Source organism: Euprymna scolopes, chromosome 8, assembly GCF_053919585.1.
Source record: "Euprymna scolopes isolate OS-2025 chromosome 8, ASM5391958v1, whole genome shotgun sequence".
Classification (NCBI taxonomy): Eukaryota; Metazoa; Mollusca; class Cephalopoda; order Sepiida; family Sepiolidae; genus Euprymna; species Euprymna scolopes.
The window spans coordinates 55,234,906-55,262,623 of NC_136489.1; positions in this window are offsets into that span (position 1 = coordinate 55,234,906).

Consider the following 27,718-nt stretch of genomic DNA (forward strand, 5'->3'; position numbering starts at 1 on the left):
TTCTTTTCTGTTTTTTGTTTTTTTATTTCGTCTTTGTATGTACGCGTGAATTCGTGTTAACATGTCATAACACCGTTAAACATACAACGGAAGAGGTTTTTGCAAATGACATGAAACGCATCTAAATTAAAAATCCATTGCAATTTTCAGATTTTGCGAGGAAAATGTCGGCATCAAAACGGAAGAACCAAAGATCGACACATCAACATGCAAATCTTTTTAAATCGATAGAAACACGCACGTAAAATCAATTTTGATTCAATAATTCCATCATAATATCTTCAAACACACAAATTTTCTACAACCTCACATAGGAGTTGACTTTCTCTGTGAGCTATCAACATTATCATTTAAAGTGCACTTACTCTTACACCAAATACAAAACAATTGTTTGATACGTGCTCCGTCACAATATCCATCTAATAATATATAAATGATTAATCATCCGAGAAATTGCATGAAAATTTGACATCTAAAGCATGAATAATATCCATTGCTCCATGCGTGTAAATTTCTAATACTTTGTTATATAAGGTTGTTGCTCTACAGACAACAGTTTACTGGCTATTACTACTAAACATTAAGTCTTAATTGTTACTTCCATATACATGCATATGTATATATATATATTATATATATATATATATATATATATATATATATATATATATATATATGAGTGAATAAACAATTAATAGATATTTAGAGCGACATATAGTGTCTTCTGATCGGCCATGCTTACTATGTTTAATATAAAATTAAAATAATTGAAGACAGCTATATAATACAGAGGAAAGAAAATGCACATACGATTCTTAGTGTTATTTTCAAGAGAAGAACGAGATGCTAAAAAACGACGAATCGCTTTGATTTCCTGTTGTATGTTTACAAACATTATTAACGATCATAAGCTTTATTCTATTTTCCTGACAGGATATTATTTCTTGCTATTAATGAAACGAGGTGCCTTCAATAAGTTTCCAGACTTATTTCGTACGAGCACTTGTATTGATTGTACATCCATGAAACTTCGAAGTAATCTCTACCGGCTGTAATACTCTAGTTGTGCCGTTTTAACAACTTCTGGAAATCCCCATGGATGAACTTTTGTGTGAGTGTGTCGATGATTCTCATCACAAATTTTTCATCTCTGTTTTCTCATAACGACTGTCTCCTTTGGGCTTAAGGAATAACCAACAACAGGATACAACGTCTTGACTATAGAGAGAATGAGGAACTGTCATGCTGCCCGTCTTCCTCAACTAGTCTGTGACTGGGATGGAGTTGTGAAGTGGTGTATTCGCGCAAATCTTCCGTATCCTCAGTTCATCACAAAAAAATATGTGTACAGTTCCCCTACCGACATGAAAATTTGCACCTACTGTGTCTACATAAGCACGACGGTCCTTATCCATAAAATATTTACTTGGCAAATAAACTCTGGTATTCTGATTCCTTACTCCTCCTCCCTCACAAATTCTTTGAATCTCTCATCCTACTCAATAGTCTAAAAGCAGTCTTAATAATTCAATATGTTTCTCTGGCATTGTCTTCAAGTTTCACACAGAATTTTATGACAAATCGTTTTTTTACGTGTCCTCACGTCCAAATTGCATTTTTCAATTCACCAGCTGTAAAAATAATCAGGCTTTAAAACGGTATATTCCAATTCCTTTTGTAGCTGATTATTTGAATCTGAAATCATAAAGAGTGGCCAATGACCTCAAAAGCTGTATAAGAATAACACACTGAATGACAATTTTAATGCCTAAATTCTAAAAAGTCTGAAAACTATTTTAAGACACTTCATAAATCATGAAACCGTGATCGATCGACAGAATCGCCAATACGCATTGACAGAGTTCAAAATCAGAATAAGATTCTGATGTTGGTTATGGTCTGTTCTCTATCTTTCTTGATGGAATTCATTCTAGAAAAACAATTGATACAGAATTAATTCATTCTAGAAAGACAATTAATACAGAAGAAAAAGTTGTGAATATCTGAGGTAAAAGTTGCTCTGCAGAACAACGTATGCCCGGTTATTTATCTGTGACGTCATCGACTTGGAGACAGCCACCCTCCAACATGACTAGTTAAATTACTAAAAAAAACAACAAAATCTAAAAAACTAATATGGTGTGATAACTCAAAAAGAAAATGATAATTATAAAGCAAGCATAAACGAACGGAACACATAATCAGACAAAAAGATAAAAGCTCGTTTAAACACAAATTGCACCAAAATTAAAGTTATTTTATGTAGAGTTATTCAAATAATCGACATCATCAAAAGTTTCCCTGAAAGATAATATATATCGCAAATATAAAATACAACACAATTGTTTGTTACTTTTTATGCAAATATTATATTAATTTTTTTATACGGACCGGCAACAAATAATCTTGACATAAAATAAAAACTAAATTTGTAGTCGTTTTACTATTAACTTGTTTAAAATGTATGCGTCGTCACAGTCCAAAAGCGGTGTTGAAATAAACTGTTTAATGTTTGTTGCATGAAAATCAAGTTTTTAGATGAAGAGCTTCAACACATGTTGCTTTCTTTGTTTCCGCATTAGGTCGAAGTCCTGTGAGCAACTATCGATTTATACCTGAAAGCAGGTTATGTAAAAGATGCTCACTTTGCTTAATCAAATTATTTTATGCATAAACTGAACATAATCCGTTAAGGATTATGAAATAGAATACACATATATTTTTTAGAAGTTTATATATACTAACGGTGGCGCCCTAAGATAACCAATCGTAAAATACACTGGCGATCATTAAAATGAAAAGGAAAAAATAGAAAAAGGGAAGGACAGGAAAAAAATTAAAAATGGTAAAGGGGATATAAGAAATACAAGAAATATTGCGATAAATTTAAACAGGATAATTATATATATATATATATATATATATATATATATATATATATATATATATATATATATATATATGACGAGGAGACCTTGCTTATTAAAAAACTATATGTAATTATTGTTCGTAACTGGATGTTTACCACAATAAAAATCATTGTTTTCCGTTTTCCGAAACGATCGTACAAATAATTGATTTTGTTGTTGTTCCTTCTTATGAAACGGATTTTTAATTTAGTTGAAATTTAATTGTTCAAATTTTAAATTATAAATCACATTACTTAATATATATATATATATATATATATATATATATATATATATATAATTATCCTGAGGAATCCTAGAGTGGATGAAACGCGGACTATTCAATGTAGCTTAATCGCCATATATATTTTATAACTTACAAACTAGCTCTACGTACGTATTGAGCACTGTTGAAGTAAATACTTAAAGTTTACGCATAAATGTATACCTTCGTATATTTATGTGAGTAAATGAAGTAGTTATATATATATATATATAGATGTATGTGTGTGTTTGTGTTTGTGTGTGTGTTTGTGTGTGTGTGTGTGTGTGTGTGTGTGTGTGTGTGTGTGTGTGTGTGTGTGTGTGTGTGTGTGTGTGTGTGTGTGTGTGTGTTGCACTATCGCCTCCCCGGGAGAGTTACTTAGTTGAGGAACGTCTTGGAAACGCAACCAGCTCCCCGAGGAATAAACGATATCCAACGATATCTAAACGATAGACACAGGCTGGAAACATCAACGAAAACGGGTCGATATGTCATCGGCTATAACTGTCTGGCATGGGTCGCATCTTGTGTGGTCATTGCAGGCATCTTCCCATCGTCGGCATTAATGGTATTCTGAAATCGAATACTTGTATGCAAAATAGTGAAAAAATGCAATTTAAAAAAAAAAATCTAATTTATTTAAGATTTAACAATGAGAAGCAAATTTTTAGTTAAAACACATTGAGAGCCGACGCGTGCCGCTGAACTGCTATGTGTGTCCGTCGCGCATAAGATGCAAGTCTCAACTGTTTTAAAACAATGAGACTATATTTCATTTCTCTCTTTCAATGAAGAAAGAGAAGGAAAGAGAGTGAAAGAGGGAAATAGAGAAGGAAAGAGAGAGGGAGAGAGAAAGACATAAAAAAGAGAGAAGGTATATTCATACAGGTTAAACATTGTTTTGTTTTCGAATGCCTCTTGATGAGTTCCCCTAGTTTGACCTTTAAATCTCTAAAGTTTTATATCGTGTTGCGTTGATTCAATATTATAAACTACCTGTCATTCTTGGCTTCAATCGTAGCAGAACATTTTCAAAATCGCAAACACCTGTTTCAAACGTTTTTAACTTCATTACAAAGTCAGGCACAACGTTCATTAATATAGAAACCTCTCCCTTAAAAAGGGGCTAGCCATTGCGCTACATATTCAGTGAAGTGTAACGAGATTAATGCAAGAATGCTCAATACCAAGGTAGAGCAAGGCATATTCTTTTTTTGTTTTTACCTTGGCATTTACGAAGGGCATGCAATAAGTAATACTCCTGACTCACTTCCAGTTGTTTGATCTAGCTAAAAGTTTGCATGTGTAATGATTTATCTCTCTACGGGATATGTGGCAAATTACAGCTCTGAACTAATTTTGGTTTCTCTTTTACAGGTGTTTGAACTGAGTGGGGTGTGAATGTGGAGCAGTGATCCGGTTTTTGTATTTGAAAGGACACACACCACAGGAGACTTTTGATGAAATGAAAGAAATTTATGGTGATAATGCCCCATCATATGACCTTGTGAAACGCTGGCATTGTGTATTCAAACATGGCCGGAAGTCTTTGGAAACAGTTCCCAGACCTGGTCGCCCCTCTTCTACCATTGATGAGGCATCTGTCCGTCAAGTTGAGACTGCCATTTTGGAAGATCGACGCATTACTATTCGCCAAATAGCCCAAGATGTTAAGATTCGTACAGGGTCTGTGGAAACTATCATTCATGACCATTTGCATATGCATAAGGTGTCTGCCAAATGGATTCCCAGGTTGCTCACACCATTCCAGAAGCCGAATGCGTCGAGTGCTCGAGGATGAATTTGGAGATGTGCCAAGAGGATTAGTCAAAGTTTTTCAAAAGACTGATTGCACAGGATGAAACCTGGGTCCATCATTATGATCCAGAGACAAAAGCCCATTCAATGCAGTGGAAGCACTTGGACTCACCACCTCCAAAGAAGGCAAGGGTGCAACCCTCCGCTGGCAAGGTCAAGCTCAGTCTTCTGGGGCCAGGACGGAGTAGTGATGACAGATTTCCTGGCAAAGGGTACCACAATTACAGGAGCATATTATGCTTCACTTTTTAGGAAATTAAGGGAAGCTATCAAAATCAAGAGGCGGGGCAAAATCAGCAAACGTACCCTCCTCCTACAGGACAATGACAACGTCCACAACTCGCATGTCACCAGATCAGAAGCACGGGCGTGTGGTTATGAAATCCTTCCCCATCTTCCCTGCTCTCCTGACCTTGCACCCTCTGACATTGATCTCTTCCCAGCCATGAAGTTGTTTTTGACAGGAAAGCGTTTCTCAGATGATGCAACCTTGATTTCTGGAGTCACGTCTTGATTGGAGGACCAACCTGGGGTGTTCTACAAAAACAGTCTCCAGAGCTGCATCAAACGATGGGAGAAATGCATAACTCTGGCTGATTCCTATGTAGAGAACGACTAATAACTGTACCAAGTTTCGTTGCTCTACTGCTGTGGGAAGTGGGTCAGGGGTATTACTTATTTCACGCCCCTCAGATATGTTGCTACACTGTCATGAGCATGTTTCGGCCAGCTAGCTACTTGTGCCTAGAAAACTTTTTAGGCGATACAGCTAATATGAAAGCAAATTTTGCTTAAAAACTTAGTAGAAGTAACAATAGCAAAATACGACAAAAGAGAAGGGGCAAACCTATAGACTATAAAAACAATAAAGGAAATAGATGCAGCATCATTGAACTCATATGTATAAAAAACATTGGTTCTCGTATTTGTAAAAAACAAGAAAAAGAATTGAATGATAACAGAAGAGCATAAAAATCAATGGAAATATTCCAAAGCAATTAAAAATAGAAAATAATAAAAATGAAAGTCTAATTTTTTTTCATTTTGTATGAATCACAGTCATGAACATTTCAAATTATTTATTATTACACATGAATTCAATAATTTGTACGCCGCAATAAAATGGAACGTCTGTAGTGTTAACAACACATTTCACGAACGCATAACAAAGGCGACATAATAAGTGACAGCATTGTAAGTTTAATCACTACACGGAAACTTGTAACGCTTCTTCCATATATACTATGCTAGAATATATATATATATATATATATATATATATATATATATATATATATATATATATATGGTAAAACTGGTAATTAGTAACAATTTGAAGGGAGTGTTCATACTATTGCAGAGCAAATATGTTTTATTTTTTATTACTGTTTTATCCTTTTTTCCAATGACTAACAACCACTTCTGCGAGGCCTGATGAAGCTGTCGGATCGTAAACATAGTCCAACATCGGAAACATACGTAGCCAAACAGATAAAACGGTAATAAAAAAATTTAAAAAAAACATATATATATATATTTATGTATGTATCGCGGCTAAATAGTTTCTTTAAGATAGCTTAATGTGTGTAGGAAATAATTTGTAAAATAATATTTATATCTATTAAGCTACACAGAGGGTTTCTATATTCTTACCTGAAGATCTTTTAAATTAAACCTAATGATTCCCTTCGAAGACCATCTGTATAACTTAATATAAATATCGATTTGTAGATATACTTATATGTTTTCTTATATTTGTATATGTAATCCTTTCGATATTCCAGTTTTCTAGCATGTGCCGTATAAATTATCATTGAACAACTAGGGGATTGTATTTCACTGATTATAACTGATCGATAGATTTGAATTAGGAGATTTAGAACGATTGCGACAATTCCAAATAGATAGTTCTTTAGGCAAGTGCTTTTTGGAATGTCTGGAATATGCGATCAACATTTTGCCCGCGGCTGCGATATTTCTATCCAAAGAATTCCTTGCGACGATTCAGATGATGTAAAAACAGAGCGAAATATTGAAATGTGCAAGAACGCGTGATAATCGCAATGTCGAAAACGACAAAAATTGCTGAGCAGGCAATGAGAAATGAGATCTAAGTTTTTTTGAGAAAGAGATTCATTTTTAGATCCAACTGTACGCGTCCATGTGAAACACAACCAATCAACCACGTATCCGTTCGAACTCTCATTTTCATTGTGGAAATGTTTTCTATTTTTAAAAATGGTTTCGAATAATTGCAAGATACTCTGTCAAGCATGCGGTCTGGCATATTTACTTTTGGACGAGGATCATGATTTTTTGTTTTTATTGTTGTTGTTTTCCTTAAGATGGCTACTTAATGTATAGGCATTGTAGATGCGTATGTTGTTAAGAGAAAGATGCATTATAAGTCATTTGAACATGTCGTATTATTTGGATTCATACTGTTCTCATCTTGAGAAGATGAAAACAGAACTCCGATGAATTATAATAATACGAATAACCATTCCTCATCTCAACAATTCAAAAACATCAACTGAACATCTGTCCGATAATACTATGTGGAAAGGCAAATGTTGTTGTGTAACTTAATTGCAATAGATATATTTACATACATTACTACATGCATGCATTTTATTTATTTATTTATTTATTTAATATAAACAAATTTACATGGTCGCGATACTGGGCATGCTAATGTTTGGGACAAATGTATATATATATATATATATATATATATATATATATGCAGATATATATATATATATATATATATATATATACATATATATATATATGCATAAATATACAAGGAATTCAATTAAAACGTTGAGAATTACTATTTACCATTTCGACACGAAATACAAGTTGTAAACTTGAAATATTCCTTATTCCAAATAGTTTCAAAGAATGGCGTTTATATTCATAAGAAAGTTGGTTGCAAAATAATATTACTATACAATCTATGCTTTTGCTAGTTAGCACATAAATTGAAAACTACAAATAATAAGAGAAGTCAAATAGGTATAATAGATTATTATAAAGCAGAAATACATAAGTTAAACAAAATATTTAAATAAAGTACACCCACCATGAAGAAATAGCTGAAAATTTGGTACAAGCCAAATAGAAATTTGGATTGGTTTGATGTAGAAATGCAAGTGAAATAGTATGATACTAATTTTAAAAATACAACTGGTTTATCGGTAAGCATGAGATAAATTTTAATACGAAGATGTCTTTCCATGGTAAGGTTCTAAGTGAAAAAATTACTACTTTATAACTATCCTGCCCAACCTAACACAGACAATCATTGCATCAAATAATAAGAAAATATAAGATCAAACATTCATATTCCGCATAATTTCTAGAACTAATTGCAACTGCCAAAATAAGCAGCATTGCCAAGTTCAAAATCACTAAATCCACATAGATGATATATGTCTATGTGCCGTAGCTGAACTATCTCAAAGAGCTTCTCTACTTGACGGAACTACTCATTCACCAATTAGTTCTTAGTAAATGAACCTGATTTTTCACCCATTAATACTCACAATGGTAATAATAATTACAATTCACCTAATAATCTCCTCCATAGCAATCTCGGTAATCCAGCTATTACTGAATATATAAGTAACTACTACACCAACCAGTACTACTCATAATCACTCTAACTTATTTTTTACCCCGTCACTAACTATAATAGAAAGCCCCACGTGAGCAATGGAATAAAGGCACTTTTAAAATCCCTCATCTTCATTGGTGCTTCCTCTAATTTAAAAATAAAAGTTTTACATTTAAAATCAAGTATATTTTTTACTAATAAAAGTGTTATATTTTATAATATTCGCTCCAATTTAGTAAAGGTATGTAAATACAATATCATTATATTGGTCAGCATGTTGATAAATACGAACAAAGAACTTGCATTTTCCAGATTATATTTTTAAAGGTTCGTTCATCCATAAAAAGGGTCTGTTCGCTACACGGCGCGGTATATTTTTGTATAAATATCGACTGAGAGAAATTGTGAAGCCACATGATTTCAGGAGCTGAAAAAATTTGGAGATAGTTATTGCAGAAACAGGAGATACCTATTGACCTAATTTTAGAAAAGACAACACCTGTGATTAGGAGAAAAAATCAATAGGAAATGAGTTTCATAAGCATTCAGTTCTTAAAATGAAGCTATGGAAGATCTTGCATTATAAAACAGAAAATTTCTAGCGACAAACAGCTCAACTAGTTAAACAAACATGAACGAAGAACATGAAAAACATGAGACATTTGCGAAAAACGCATTCCATAATAGAATTGATAAAATATGGGACTAGCAACACCACGTCTGTGATAGAGAAAGCAATGAAGATATCTACGGTTAAAATATTTTTCTCGATAACCGAACAAATGCATTCTCTGTTAACTGATTTGTATTGATTACAATAGCTAACCAATGTAGAAAAAATGTGCATGCGTATGTAGTTAAATATACAATTACACTATCAAACATATTTGTTTTACCCGATTTGTGCGCATTTATTTGCTCTGGAAAATGGGTTTGATATTGGCAAATCTATCGTATTTTATAGATTTCTGACGAAAGTATTATACTTTCCATCGACCTCTTTTGGGGTATCTTTAGTTTTATGCGTTTATTTTACTATGTATTTTTTATATTTATTTTGGTTTCATTAAGAAATACTTTAAAATCGATATATATTTAATATATACAGGGTGACCCAAAGAAAGAGGCTCCAACTCTAATTATGCCTTGTTTCTTAGTGTTTTGTCCCAATGAGATGAAACTTTGGTCATAACTAGTTTATTATATTTAAAACGTCACATCAAAACACTAGGGTCTTTGGCCTTTTTTCTCCGTTCTACTGCATATGTTCTAGATGGCCTCCATTTAGCTTTTGGGGGGGCACCCTGTATATGTTTATATATATATGTGTGTGTGTTAATGAAATTGTATTATATACGAGACTATCCATGACCCGTTGGGTCAGTATATGGCATAGGTAGCTATGGAATATTTAATGCACAGAACTGATGTATAAACGTAATCCTCATGCCGGAAAGATATTATGTTTTACAAATTCCCTAAATGGAACAAGTATATATATAATTTATTTCAGAACAGAAAAATGCATATGAAAGTATATTAAAATGAAAAGGAAATCAAGATATATTTATGTGAGTAATTTTAAAAGTAAACCTAATTATACTCCTAGTATAAATGTGTGATTATCTTCACTCGATTTTATACACACATATACGTATAATATATATATGTGTGTGTGTGTGTGTGAGTACATAATTGTTGTATAGATTAGATTCTTATGTGTAAATCCAATGAAACCCGCGTGATTATTAAAGAGTACTAAATGAAGGACAGAGCAGGTATATAGTTTGTTTATTATACAAACATTATTGCTTATAAATGTGCATACATCTTTCCGTTGAGTCCCTATATAAAGAGACCCACCTCGATAGACCAAGGAAGTAAACTTAATAAAACGAAAAGTAAAGTTCAATTTGTTTTGTATGTAAAGAAATATCCAGGTGTGGATTATACTTTGAAAGAAAAGGTGGGTATAGTTTATGAATGTGTACTAGAATTTTTGGAGGGAGGTATGATAAATAAAGGAAGTAGTCACAGGAATAGGGAGGGAAGAACAATTCGACATGGTCGGGCTAACACAACAGGGGAGATATTGGTTTCATTTTAACTAAAAGGTTGCCTACTTCAAACCAAGGCAAAAAAACAGAGAAAATCGTCTAGTTAAAATGATATAATTTAGTGATTTTCAGGTGCTTCAATAAAGGATGTTTTAAGCCCTTTGCTTTCGGAAATTACACAATTGTTTCACCGAGTCTATTCTATTTAAATGTTTCGAATAATTGGCTATACATTCTTGTTGTAATTTTTTTTAAAAGGTTCTTTAGTAAAAGATCTATAAGAATTCTTCGTCGCCAGTGTTGTGAATGACAAGTTCTGAGGTCTTTTTATGATCCCTCGTCGCCAGTTTTGTGGTCCGGTAATGGTCCAGTAGAAAAAAAAACTCAGTGATTATTGGAAACAAAATGCATTGAAAAGCAAAGCAAACATAACAAATGAAGAGTATGTGTAAGTATCAGTCCAACTGCCACGAATGCAAGACTCGTGAATATACTTTAAGAGGCATATTTTCCTAGTGTGTTTAGTGATAACAATGGTTCGTTATCTGTAATGTCGAGTAACCTAACAACCCATAGAATAAGTTTTCGAAAACAGAGACAAAAACCATAGTCTCTTATTTCTTGGAAATTGCTTTAGAAAAAGAAGCTGCTTGATATAAAAACATAAAAATAATGAAAGATGATTATTGCAAAGACAAAAGACACTTATTTGTCTTAGTCCTTTGAATATCAAAGTTATAATAATGATAAAAACAAGCATCAGAAAGAAATTGGTATACGCATGCAGTTCTTGGAAAAAGCTATTGGAATATGAAGTCGTATTACAATTCAATATAAAAACATCGAATTGATAGGTATCACTTTTTCAATGGGTCAAACAAGCTGGAAAAAGCAAGCAATGGTTAGCCCCAGCAATTGTTTAAATACTATGTCATTATAGAATTCAGGGAAAAGATATTTATTTGATATTATTGAATTTACGATAAAGATTCGCCTTAAGAATATGTGTTCCTTGTTGACTTACAAACATTGACATTTTGAAAATTATCTGAATGGATGATCACTCATGACATTGAATATTTGGAAAGCGTCCAAATTAACCTTCGACTTCCGACCTTTGGCTATTAAGTAGGGCAACAGAAGAAAGGTTGACGCTAATAACACCTGGCAAAAAATTGATTGGTGCAAATCGTTAAGTTAATAACTTAATTAAGCGTTGCATATCTCAGAGTATGAGTAGGAGGAGCATCTGAAATTTCAGGTCACAGGAAACATGAATTGGAACAAATATATTAGAGATATTTTCAAGCCTGTTCCAAAGAAGATGGGCTGTTTCTACCTTGCTAGAAAAGTTCTCACGCCTGAGAGTAGTTTTCTAGCAGGCTAGAAGTATCGCGTATCTCAACGAAGCCACCATGTAAGCTGGTCTATCTGGCGCTAGTTTCTTCCCATAAAAACATGGGAGAAAGACTCTTCGAGATAATATGCACTGCTGGTCCAAAAATTAAGACCACGTAAAAATATTTTTTTAAAAAAAACTTATTTAAGGATAGATTTTAAACTCTTCCGACTTAAGGTTACCAATATTACAATCTAAAAGGTTATGGAAACAAAAAGTTACATTCCAAAGATTTATTTTTAAAACTCACATTTTTATTTAATCAGGCTTTTTACACATGATCAAAATTATAAACCAGAAACAAAATTTCTATTAAATTGTACAAAAACTGTATGAAAAGTGTGTGAAAACATTCAACAATCAACACCTTTACACAGTGATTGCTAAACTCTTACTGAAGTGAAAACATGAAAATTACCATAAATCTGTCAATTTAAACCATTGTTCTTATAATTTTGATCATGTGTAAAAAGCTTAATTTAATAAAAATGCAAATTTTCAAATAAAATTTTCGGAATGTACTTTTTTGTTTCCATAACCTTTTAGATCGTAATATATGTAATCTTAAATCGAAACAAGTTAAAAACTATCCTTAGAAAAGGTTTCTTTTTAAAGATTTTTAAGTGGTCTTACATTTTTGATCAGTAGTGTATCCTGCACTATCAGACGTCCATCAATGCCTGCCTCAGTCCTAAAATATTGCATTCGTGTACCTTTTTTATGAATACGTGAACAGAATTTCATCTGAAGGACCGGTAGCACTTGTGACTCTCGACGTAAATATCCATACAAGCAGCAAATTAAAAATCCTCACTTCAGATATCACTTGACGCCGAAAATATTTTAACCTAATAGTTTCTTTAATCAGACTTTGAAATTCTCTCCTGCTTTCTTGTGTGCCTGACTGGAATTAAAAAAAAGTCGAAAATTAAATCAGATGCACGAGAACAGTAATTTATAAAATGACCATTAATTGGTGAACTTTTATTATTGCATCGAATGCAACTAATTTTAATAGCGATTTTTTATTAGAACGTGTTGTTTTATTCGGATGTCTAATCTTTGGGACATACGACCAACGTTGCAAAAACTGCAACTGCATTTTAATAAATAAATAACAAAAACATTATGGTGGGAGAGTGAGAACTTTCATTTCGAATTTACGTCCAAGAAAGTCACGTCGAAGAAAACTCGTGTTTAATGCAAATTTACTATTGTACAGTCAAAGAGACTATTTAGCCTATGTATAAAATATGTTACCATATTAAGCGAAGGTAAATATGACATCTGACAATCTATACGTTTTTTTATTTTCTTTTAATATGAATTATTATTTTTAATTATAGATTTGACAATGGTCTTAGTAATTGTATTTTTTTATGGTCGTTACGGATCTTTGAACAAATCTTTAAGTTTCTAAAGTAATGACCTTAATTAAATTGAACTTTCGTTTTGTTGAGATAAATTAAGTCTTAACGTGTGTAAGGCTAAGTACAATTTCGGTCCAGTTTCGGTCTACGGACTTGAAACTAGATATATAAGGAATTTGAACCCGAGGAACAAATTCGTTCTTGTCTTAAACCCGTAAAAATTACTAGTAACATCAAAAGCAACGTGGAACTTAATATGCGTAAGTTGGTTAAAATTAATTATGTACGCATTCACAAATATACATTTAAGTTCAGCCCGTCTTTTCACGGCCCTATGCACTGTTTGTACACACACACACACACACACACACACACACACACACACACACACACATATATATATATATATATATATATATATATATATATATATATATATATATAGTTTTACTTATGTCCAGGTAACCTTCATATAAAATTTCAAATGTATATATCCAGTATTAGGGGGGTGATAGAGTCTGCAAAAGTCATTTGGCCGTAAGGTTTTCGCCCAAAAACTAATTAAAAGGCTTGCAGCATATCCTTATTTAAAACTTCAAATGTTTTACCCAAAATTTGCTAAACAGTTTGCTAGAGACCGCAACGGTCAAATCTTTTGAACTTTGACCGCTTGGTAGCCAAATTTTAGGCCAAACACAGGTTAAAAGGATTGTCTTATGTCTAAATACATGTTATGTAAATATAAAATGTTTAGACAAACAATTGGCTAAGTAATTTGGTATTGATCGCAGGGATGAATTTTTTTTTTTAAATTTGACCACAATTTTGACTGATTCATTTATTGTTTTGGGCGCAAATCAGATTAAAATGTTTGATCCATGTCCCTACATCTAAAATTCCAAGTGTTTAGACAAAAACTTGGCGGAGGGGTTTGGTAGAGTTTTCAAAGGTAAAATCGTTGAACTTTGACCATTTGACAGGCACAGTTCTGGCCGCAAACCGATTAAAAACATTTTCCCAAATTTCAACACCCCTTATGCCAAAGCTTTAGTTGGTAGATGGAAAATTGACAGAGTAGTTTGGTAGGGAAATGTACACACACAGACACATATATATATATATATATATATATATATGTGTGTCTGTGTGTCTGTGTGTGTGCGTAAAATATTTTATGTACGTATTAGTTGTGGTCAGACGATAACGACTAAGGTTGTGGCATTAAGTGTTTCGGTTTCGATTTTAGTCGATTGCATTTTAGTTATATTTCTAATTTACTTTGGCAATCACAACTGCATATTGTAGGAAAAATTTTAATAGATAATAATAATAATAATAATAATAATAATAATAATAATACAAAACGTAAATTAACATATATTTACGCGTATTTTACGGCTGGGAATCGCTGATTACCTGCTTCTCATGTTTTACAGTTCCTGTTAAATTTCGTCATTTATTTCATCCACGGTTATTGTTGTTTTTGATTAATTGGTTACATTTTTTTAAGGTAGTGCATGTTTATAAGTAAAATTTTAATAATAGATCTATCAAAATTCTAAGGAATTCTTGGTGTTGGTACGATTACGAAAGTGGCTGAGACAGTGCAGTAACCATCCTAAAGATAATAATGGCACATGAAATCGAGAGCGACATCCTCTTTTAAACAAAATTCTGGAAAAAAGCCGAAGTAATAGATCTGATTATGCTCCTGGATAATATCTCTTATACTTTACGAGCTTATCAAAACTGGATTTCATAGGGAGGGGGGCTGCCACAGAAAACTACAGTTTTCGAACAGATGTTGAGAAACGTTTAGATGATGTAGAAACTGCACAAATGTGTCCTTGTAGCTGTAGAAGAATGTAATTTTCCTGATGAATTATCCTTTACACTATTTCTAAGTTCTGATTACGTGTATGTTGAGAGACAGCCGAAAGAAGCATTCAATGCATGTGGCCACTTTTAAATATAGAAGTCGATCTGTAATGATTTGTCAGCTATATCTTATAAGTCATCTAGTTCTATAGTTTCCCTGGATAAAATATTTAATAGCCAAGATTATTTGACCAAACATTTAATCAGTTATAGTGCAGAAGACAATCATACATCTATAAAACTAAAGGGCATAAAAATACATTTTATATCAAAAATCGACTTTCGAATAAGTCCAGTTTGAGAGAATGAGAAATAGAAATTGAAGGGGCAGATTGAATAAGTAACACAAAGTAACGAACTTGGAAATACTGTGGTCCAACATCTACCTAATGTTTTACGCATGTTTTATAATAATACTAGTGTTAGTAGCAATAGTTGGCGAGTGATACTTCTTAGTTACCATCATTGATTCAGGCCTTGCTATTTATATAAAAAAGAAATGCATTTTGTTTGGGAATGGTTCTAAATCCCTGTAAAAAACATTCCTACGGTGCACGAATTTATTCAACTTCACATTCAATCGGTTATGTGGTGCAAAAAATATACGTTTTTTTTTCATTATTTTGTATAACCCCTATTGAAAACTTTCTGACTTGCTCGTAAATTTAAAAATGTCTTTTTTTTTTAAAAATGCTATGATAATGACAACTAAATGATTTTATCTCTAAAAATATTTCGAACGAAATAAAAAATGCTAAAAATAAGAATGCCGAAAGTCCATTTGAATAGCTATCGCGTATTTAAGAAAATAATTTCTCAACTGATTCGTTATCTCGCAAAAATGGATTATTAAAAACTGAAGTATTAAACGAACTAGAGATAAATGTAAATCGTTCACGGTTAAAATTTAAATCACAAATCAAATTTTAAACAAAAAGGATTATTTTTTGCACGTATCAAAATAAGACGAATCAGATTTTATCAGCAAAAATGTTAGAAATTTGCACCGTTAAACTCGCACACATAACCTTCCATGTTTCTGACTCTACTCAATGCGTTTGTAGAGAAGTGAGACGGACTTATTGAGAAATAATTTTGATGCCATTTGTCAAAGAAGAAAGTTTTCTCGGTTGAATATACAGCAACCAATTTGTTATTTTCACATATTTTTTAATTGTTTTCAAAAGAGAGATAGAGCTACTTGATCGCCATCTGAAATTTGTAGTTACACTATACACACTTCTACAATAAGTAAAACAGTACTTGATTTCTAATATAATCTAAGTATTATTATATTCTGAATTTTATCAACATATTGTATGAGAAAATAAATTCGCACAAAACAAGAAAAAAATTCCAAGAAATAAGGATGACTCAGAAAATATGTGATATTATTCATATTAAGACATTTTATGAGAAAACAAATCTTCTGACCGTGCAACATTTATGGGTTCATGGACAAATCTTTGTGCCTTAGTTTTAACGAGCAGAATCACCTTACGTTGCTAGGGATTGAATTAGAATTAACGAATGTTCAACATTTCTAATACTTTATAGCCATCGAAATGAGTGTAATCGATAATTTTTAAATCAGATCGATTGATTGCCTATTCTACCTGAAAAATTTTTTAATCAGATCGATTGATTGCCTATTCTACCTGAAAAGTTTTTAAATCAGATCGATTGATTGCCTATTCTACCTGAAATTTTTTAAAATCAGATTGATTGATTGCCTATTCTACATGAAAACCCGGCGCGGTGCACAGTGAGGGGCTTCGCATGCCTCCCACAATACTTGCTCCACAATACTTTATAGTCTACATTGAACTGTACAGAACCTACTGCCGATTTTCTAAAGGTATTTTCATAGAATGACCTGAATTAATTTTTTAAATTTTAAAGTCAAGTATCATAGTTCAATTGTGCTCTAAGCAAAAACATTCATTCCAAATGAACCTCTGTCTTGTCTAAAAACTTACTGCTGATTTTATAAACTACTTCTGCGGTGATAAAACCTTTCAAATGCACTTGGGATGTTAACTTTGATCAAAATAAGACTGTTCTTTCTTTAATCCTTTTTTTCAATTATCGATTTTTTCAATTATTGATTATCGATAGTTATCTGAGACTTTGCGATACAAAAAAACTATTTAAGGACACCTCCAGAAACATCAAGCATATTTGTGTTATTTTTTTTTAATTGCTCAATCTGTTACAGAGCCCATAAGGAACTTTCTCTTTCTCTCTCTCTCTCTCTCTCTCTCTCTCTCTCTAACATATAAATACATGCCTTTTATAACTTAATTAAATAGAAATATCAATAAGGTTTATAAATATTGCGTTTTTGGTTATTTATCTTTGATAAAATCTTCTCTTTCATGAGATATCATTTTAACTTTTTATTTTATATTTTTGTGAATAATTTTATCCAACTGACAAGAAAAAATAGTGATTGATATGTTCCAGCTGCTCGACGTATGAGAAACCAATTTACGATTTTGAACCATTTCTTTAGTGGTGGTCCGTTATTGTTATAATCGATGTTAACATTTAATGTCTTCAATTAAGATAACTACAAAAAGGTTGCAGCAATCTGGCACGATTCACGTTTGTTCACGTTTGTAGTTGTTTCATACACGTAATCAGATTGTGAAAAAAAATAAATGAATGTCAATTTTAAAAAATGCAGTTTCATCTATAATTGCACAATTTTATAAATCTCCGACTTTATACATGAAAATGTATATGATTCGTATACTGCTCGACACATATAGAACGAAACGTCTTCAATTTTAATTGTTCATTAGAAATCGCACTTTACTTTCTGATATAAAATATTTTTAAAGCGAATGAAAAGCTCATTTTATGATTAAATGTCTTATGCATAACGCGATTCTGTCTCTACTTGATGTTTCCTTGTATGCTTATCAAAAATAAGTTGTGAAGATTCGTTGTTAGAAATAGAGTTCAGTTAACAATGTGCATTCCCAGAAGAGTTTTTTTTAAATGTCAATCTGTTTTCTTCTATTGAATATAAAAGCCAGGTACGCCCTAAAATATTGTAGTGTTGTCACATCTGGGCAGAGGCTGCGCGGCGCGCACTATCCAGCATCGATAGAGTTCAAAACAAGCTTCGAAACCTACTATGTGATGCCTTTTTCTCATCCTTGCAACCTATTTCCCACAGAGGAGACATTGAGAGTATGTCTCTGCTCTATCGTTATTTGCTGCTTTCATTAAGTGTCTCCAATATATCGTTTCTCCTTGCGAAACTTTCACAAATAACACTCGATTAGCTATAACAACAATATACAATTTCCCATACTCATTTACTGTGCCTAAATCTAAACGACAATTATATGAACAAATCTACTTTCCTAGAACTGCCCGCCTGTTCCGGAGGCCTGCTTTCCGGTTGAATACAGCATGGTAGCCTCCGAATCCAATGTAAAGAAATTCTTGTTTGGTCGTGTTTATAAATAATCAAACTTTACCCAATTTACACTAGTGACGATTACTACACTACTAATTTATATCCATTAACCTTTATCCTCGGTTGGCCTACGGGCCATGATCAACGGTAACTCTCAAGAACATTGTATATATATATATATATATATATATATATATATATATATATATATAATCAGAATGTGAGAGATTATATAATTCTGTCCGTAGCTAAACAATATCTGTGACGTTATTTGTCTGTGGAAATAATTATATATACATATATATATATGTATATATATATGTGTGTGTGTAAATATATATATATATATACACACACACACACATATATATATATATATATCAACCACCTCAGCAGGAATAACCTTCTACGTGACACACAATATGGTTTCCGCTCTGCAAGATCTACCGCAGATGTGCTGACGGTTATATCCCGCAAGATTAGTGAATCTCTTGACAAAGGCTTCCTTTCTAGGGCAATTGCTCTCGACATATCAAAGGCCTTTGACAAGGTATGGCATAAGGGTCTACTTCACAAGATTTCAGGCAACGGTATAACTGGAAATGTTTTCTCAATCATTAAATCATTTCTCTCCGATAGGCTCATAAGAGTAGTGGTAGATGGACAAAAATCGGAGGCCTGCAATATAAATGCTGGAGTCCCTAAGGGGTCAATCCTGGGCCCAACTCTCTTCCTGATCTACATCAATGACCTCCCTAAACACATACTTAAATCATTCGTTGACATCTATGCTGATGACACGACCATCTACGGCAACACATCAAAGGCTGTATATGACAAAGTTCTCTCTGATTCTCTCTCCTCTGATCTCGGGCGCGTGGGTCAGTGGGGGAAGATGTGGCTGGTTACCTTTAATGCATCCAAAACCAAACTCCTATCCTTACATCATCAACGCTCTGATCCCCATCTGGCATCAATTGTGATGGATAGCTCTCGTCTGAGTGAGGCTCCGTGTTTTGACAAGCTTCTGGGTTTGACCTTTACTCCTGATCTGAAATGGAACACGTACATCAAGTCTGTTGCCAAGGTCGCTGGAAAGATGGTGGAATCCTTCTACCGCTCCAGAAGATATCTCACTACGGATGCAATTCTCTATCTATATAAAAGCCAAGTACGTCCAAGGATGGAATACTGTTGCCATATCTGGGCAGGAGCTGCTAAAAACAGCTTATCCTGCCTTGACAGAGTACAAAATAGACTTCGTGGCTTAGTCGGGGTGCCCTTTTCTCTACCCTGCAACCTCTCTCCCACAGAAGAGACGTTGCGAGCCTGTCCTTGTTTTATCGTTATTTCCATGGCAGATGCTCGTCTGAACTTCAATCTCTTGTCCCCCCTCGCCAATCTTTCACGAAAAACACCCGTCTAGCTGAATCCACTGTGAAAAATTTCCCCACTCTATATCTGTGCCTAAATCAAAACGCAGATTCCATGAACAAAGCTTCTTTCTTAGAATTGCACGCCTGTGGAACTCTGTTCCGTCTGCCTGCTTCCCTCCGGACTACAACTTGGTTGTGTTCAAGTCCAATGTAAACAAATTCCTAATGAACCGCCCCCTTAAGTAAACATATCAGCAAATCTCCTCACTAACGTAATGTACTTGCAATAACCCTTATCCCTAAGTGGCTTCCGGGCCTTGATAAGTGGTGATCACTGTGTAAAAAATATTATATATATATATATGTGTGTGTGTGTGTGTGTATATATATATATATATATATATATATATTTATAATGCCCCTCACTGTAATGTCATTGGTAATTCGTGTTTCACTTCTCAATATGCTCAACTCAAGGTGAGGAGAATTATAGTCATCCACATACATCACTGTTTCGCTGTTTCACAACTCATCAGTGCGGTTAGACAGGCAACTACCTCAAGCCAGGATTGAAACCCGACCGTTTGTACGGCAGTCAAGGCTCCTAACCATTACGCTATTGGCGGCTGCTTGAACGAGTAATGTACCAGTATTGTACATATATATATATATATATATATATATATATATATATATTGGTAATATATATATATATATATATATATTGGTAATATATATATATATATATATATATTGGTAATATATATATATATATATTGGTAATATATATATATATATATTGGTAATATATATATATATATATATATATATATATTGGTAATATATATATATATATATATATATATTGGTAATATATATATATATATATATATATATATTGGTAATATATATATATATATATATATATATATATTGGTAATATATATATATATATATATATATATTGGTAATATATATATATATATATATATATATTGGTAATATATATATATATATATATATATTGGTTATATATATATATATATATATATTGGTAATATATATATATATATATATATATATATTGGTAATATATATATATATATATATATATATATATTGGTAATATATATATATATATATATATATATATATATTGGTAATATATATATATATATATATATATATTGGTAATATATATATATATATATATATATATTGGTAATATATATATATATATTGGTAATATATATATATATATATATATATATATATTGGTAATATATATTGGTAATATATATATATATATTGGTAATATATATATATATATATATATTGGTAATATATATATATATATATATATATATATTGGTAATATATATATATATATATATATATATATTGGTAATATATATTGGTAATATATATATATATATATTGGTAATATATATATATATATATTGGTAATATATATATATATATATTGGTAATATATATATATATATATTGGTAATATATATATATATATATTGGTAATATATATATATATATATATATATATATATATATATATATATATATATATATATATATATATATATATATATATATACGGCATAATCGCATTGACACACCGGTTCTCATCACATCACCGAAGTTAAGAAACGTTAAGTCTGGTTAATACTATGGTGACTATTTGGGAATTCTAGGCACTGTATGTGCTCTCCGCTTAGTTCGGCATTTGTTTCTAGTCGTCTTGTACATACACTTCACTTGCCACTGTTATATAACAATGTCGACTCAGGAGATATGTTGTTGGAGATTGCACGCATCCTGCCACAATAATTTCACGCGAAGGCACACTATTACAGACTATAAGGAGCCCTATATATATATATATATATATATATATACCGTACGTTGGGGTAATTGCGCCAAGTCCGATGTAATGGTGCAAACTCCATAAAAGTGATCTTTTGGCAACCACGCATATAAAGAGCACTTTTATAGTAGGCGCAATTATCCCCGGATTTGACGCAATTACCCCCAAAGTATGGTATATCCCAGGAGTTTATTTCAAAATATTTGTTTCCAAATTGCTAAAAGCATTACTTGATGGCCTGCTTATTTTATTGACATTCTCCCTCACAACTCAATTTACAGTAATTACATTCCACTTCTATAAAATAAACACCAGCCGCGTAAATAACACCAGTTGCGCCATTGGTGGCTTTCAGTAAAATATTTTTCTCCGATGTGTTCTCTGAACAAACTTAACCAATTTTCTTATAATTGCTTTTAAAAATTTTACTGTTTTTTTTTACAGGATTGTCACCACTTATCAAGGCCCAGAAGCCACTCAGGGATAAGGGTTATTGTGTGTACAATAATCAATTGGATATTATCGTAGTAATAGTTAGTATTGGAGATTTCATAAACTATCATTACTTAAGGGGGCGGTTCATCAGGAATTTGTTTGTGTTGGACTTGAACACATCCAAGTAGAAGTCGAGAGGGAAACAGGCAAGCCGCAGAGTGTTCCACAGGCGTGCAGTTCAAAGAAAGAAGCTTTGTTCATGGAATCTACGTTTTGATTTAGACACGGATAAACAATTGGGGAAATTATTGACAGTGGTTTCAGCTAGTCAGGTGTTTTTCGTGAAAGATTGGCGAGAGGGGGCAGGGAATGGAGCTCAGATGAGCACTTGCCATGGAAATAACGATAAAACAGAGACAAGCTCGCAACGTCTCTTCTGTGGGAGAGAGGTTACAGGGAAGAGAAAAGGGCAGCCCCGACCAAGCCACGAAGTCTATATTGAACTCTGTCAAGGCAGGATATGCTGTTTTTAGCAACTCCTGCCCAGATGTGGCAGCAGTACTCCATCCTTGGACGCACTTGGCTTTCATATAAATAGAGAATTGCATCAGTAGTGAGCAGTAGAAGGATCTCACCACTTTCTCAGCGACCTTGGCCACAGACTTGATGTACGTGTTCCATTTCAGATTAGGAGTAAAGGTCAAACCCGGAAGCTTATCAAAACATGGGGCTTCCCCTAGACGAGAACCATTCATTTAAATCGATGCCAGATGTCAGAGCGTTTATGATATAATGATAGACGCTTGGTCTTAGATGCGTTAAATGTAACCAGCCACTTCTCCCCCACTGGACCACGCGCTCAAGATAAGAGGAGAGAGAATCGGAGAGAACATTGTCATTTACGGCCTTTGATGTGTTGCCATAGATAGTCGTGTCATCAGCATAGATGTCAACGAATGATTTAAGTATGTGTTTTGGGAGATCATTGATGTAGATCAAGAAGAGAGTTGAGCCCGGCATGGACCCCTGAGGGACTGCAGCATTAATACAATGGGCCTCTGATTTCTGCCCATCAACCACTACTTTTATGAGCCTATCAGAGAGAAATGATTTAATGATTGAGAAAATATTTTCAGTGATACCGTAGCTTGAAATCTTGTGAAGTAGGCCTTTATGCCATACCTTATCGAAGGCCTTTTATATGCCAAGAGCAATTGCCCTAGAAAGGAAGCCTTTGTCAAGAGATTCACTAATCCTATGAGATATAGCCATTAGCACATCTGTTGTAAATCTAGCAGAACGGAAACCATATTGCGTGTCACTAAAAAGGTTGTTTCTGCTGATGTGGTTGACTACTTCTCTATTTAATATGGATTCCAGCAACTTACTCATGACACACAAGCAACTTATTGGTCTGTATTGAGAGGGAAATGACTTTTCACCTGAATTCTTAAACACAGGGCAGACTGATTAGGTTTTCCAGGGTGTTGGAAAGCACCTCTCCTTAAGGCAACGCTTAAACAGTTTGGTAAGTATGGGGGCAAGTTATGGTCGAAGCTTTTTCAACACTATGATTGGGCCAGTTGCTTTACTGGAATCAAGGTTCTTCATAAGCTTGGCAACCTCATGCACAGATATTTGTATGTTACCTAGCGTGTTGTGTGTTATAGAAGGAAATACGGGGAGTTGATGGCCTTTCTTGCATAGGGTAGAATTTGCTGCACATAGTTTGGCCTTGTCGTATGCTGACGAGATGACCTCTGGTCCATTGATAATGGTTGGGATAGAACGCATGCTTCTGTTCAGGATCCTATTTGTTATTTGCCAGAACTAGTGGGAACCAAGCCGTTGCTCAGCTACTTTGTATTTAACGGATTGAGCATATAGCTCTCTTGCATTTTTATTACTCTTTTACAGTGGTTGCTGGCAGACCTTAAAGCAACTTTAGTCTCAGTACATCTATTACGTTGGTAGTTATGGAAAAAGTGATTTATGTGCGCGATGGCAGCAGCACATTCAGGGGAGAACCATGGATGTCTGTTAAGTTTTTGTTGGAATTTTTTGATGGTATGAATCGGTCTATGCCTACAATTAGCCATTCGGTCAGGTCTGGTAATATAGAGGACACTTCCTTTTTAAACATGGAATGCAGAGGTAGATCAGATATGAATGTACAGAAGCTATCCCAGTCAGCCAGAGAGTATCGATATACAGTACGGTGGGGAGGTATATCTTTAGACTTATTATATTTTATTTTTATCTTAACTGATACAACGGAGTGGTCGGAGGATCCCAGAGGAGATAGAGCGGCACATGAGCATAGCTCAGGGAAAATTGAGGGAAAGAGGTCTAGAAGGCTTGTATACTGACCGGTAGTATCGGACACACGGGTGGGCTCGCGAACAATCTGAGCGAGGTCATAGGCAAGGGCAAAATCACGACTGTTTATTTGAGTGAGTCCGCCATTTCACATTATGGACATTGAAGTCACCGCAAATGTGAATGTTAGCTGCGGGATAAGCAGACAGAATGTGGTCTATTTCCTCAGATATATTCTTAAAGATAGTAACTCCACTGTTGTTGGGGCGATAAAGGGCAAATATAAATGCAGTGGTGTCAGCAAGTGCAACCCGAAAGCACATATAAGGTAAATTAGGGTCTTCTCTGAAGATATTTCTGCCACACGGGAAGCCATCTTTAATATAGGCACATATTCCATGCCTATGGCGATCTTGGGGGTCAGATTGAGATGTTACGTTAGCGTATCCTTTAATTATGAACTCATCTAGGGAGATGGTCGGCCCTATTCCAGTTTCGCTTAGAAAGAATATGTCCGATTTCGTCTCCTGTAATTGCGTTTCAACCTCTGGAAGGTTGGAACAGAGATCCCTGACGTTGGAGGAGGCATTGTAGTAGGGGTCTACGTTGGAGGATGGGGTTCTAGGTTTGTTCGTATTTCTTTTTTTTTGGAGATATTTCATGTTGAGGATTTGGGGATTTTTTGGAATAGGTCAGCATACTTGGTTACAGCATTACAGAGAGGGAAAGTAAAAGAGAAAAGACGGGAATTTTCTTTTTGGGGGTTTTTTCGTAGCACATGATAAGGTAAAGCCGTAACAATTACTCACTAGTATGGCATCGAGAGGCCTCACCAGAGGCTACTGCATGGTCCAGAATCCATTCACCAAATGGCAATACAGCAGCCCCAGTACTTTGCACCTGCTGATAGGACAGCCTCCTTAGTGGCTAATCCAAGGTTCGGGCCCCTGACTATCAGGCGGTCAACGTCAGCCCAGATGAAAACGTCTACCTCCAGCACCCTTCCTAGTGACATGGCCGCAAGGATAGACAAAGAGACAGAAAATTTCCGGCATCTCAGACTACTGTTCACGATACTACCGACCTGGGAAGCAGCTTTATCTTCACCTGTTGTCAGAAACATCACTCATTGGAAATGAGGACTGAGGGAGAGAATAGAAGAAGCGAGAGTTACAGGAGCTGCGCATAACACGTCCACTGCATTATCCACTCTCCGTTAAAAAAGGGTAAGACGGACTTATTAATATCTGCTTAGTAAAAGTCATTTGCTCCATTCCCAGTTTAGGATAGCACTTGAAGATAGTTTCCCCTCCCTTCTTTGAATCATGTCGTTTTCAGAATGAGTTATGATTAGATTTGTGTGAAATGTGCTTTATTCAGGTTTAAGGTTGGTTTAAATATTTTGTGTGAAACAGCAGAACGATTGAGCCAGACTATTATTTGGACGTATGCGTCGTATTTTATTTTGCTTACATAACTTTGTAACACAGGCATATAGTATTGTATGTGATTTAAACATCGATTTATACTATATTAAAATAATTTTAACACATTTCCTAATAATAAATGTTTCAGGATTTATAAACCTTCCTAGCAAATAGAGACTAAAAGCATCTATATATATATATATTTATATATATATATATATATATATATATATATATATATATAGAGAGAGAGAGAGAGAGAGAGTGAAAGAGAGAGAAAACAAGATCACTGCAATTCTTACAGTTCACGATGATGATGATGATGATGATGATGATGATGATGATGATGATGATGACGGCCGAGTCGTCAATTTCTTTTAAGTATATCTAATTCCAAAATTAACAACTTTTGTCATTTCTTTTACTGAAACATTCGTCAGTGGAATAGAACACACACAAAACTCAAATCAAAATTTCCTTGCAAAAAAAATGTAACGTGGGCATGCGCATGCGTGTATTATGATTTTCGAAACAGTTACCGTTTAAAATTTTAAAAATACTCGAATGTAGATCGATACCAAAATCTGAAGACGGTGATAAAGTACGATAACCATTAGTCAAGCTAGGGGCGATCTTTAAAAGGGTTTTAAAAATGTGCATATTCTGAACATAAGTAATCCGTCATGAAAAAAGTTCACGCAGGCGCAGTTTTCAAACACTTAGATGAAAACAGATAAAAAGTTTTCAACAAAATTTTAAGTTTATAGATAAAAATTTAATTGAGGATATAAGGTTAGAAGTGCCCTCACACAGATACCGTCTCTTTTTTTAGACATTTGGTGTGCATGATAGCGTTGTGTTTTTTTAACGGTTCATTTCTTGTAAGTAAAAACTAATTACTTGAGCTGAGATCGAAACCAAAACGTGACGACAATGAGTTAAATTCAGTAACCATTACCTAGCTTGATACGTTGTTTAACATGTTTTTAAAACCTCCTCATCCTTAACAAAAGAATCTGTAACAGGAACGATGTGAGAGAGATATATTATAAAACGTGTCATATGTTGTGTGTGAATATATTCCAGATTTGATCCGTCTAATGTGTATATTTTAATATTTATGCAACAGTTCTAACAGGAAACGATTGACATACACGTATAGAAACAGTTGTAGACGACAGTTCTTTTTTTAATAGATGTAAATAACACAATACATACCTGAATTATTTATGAACATTTATTCTCATAGTATGGACGGCATTTCCAGAGATTACACATTCTTTACATCTTGGCTGTCTGAAATGAAGGCATTCCCGTGTCATTTTGACCAACTCTTGAGTCGTTCGTTCCTCCTGATGTCCAGCTAACATCTGCTTAGAATCTCTCCGAATCTACATACATCACGTATTTCTTTACGTCACAACATTACGTGTCTCAGACCAACCTAATGTCCCCAATCTAGTTATTTGTTTCTGCAAACCCAAAAATAATGTTTACATCTATTTTCTATTTTCACATTCCTTTTACG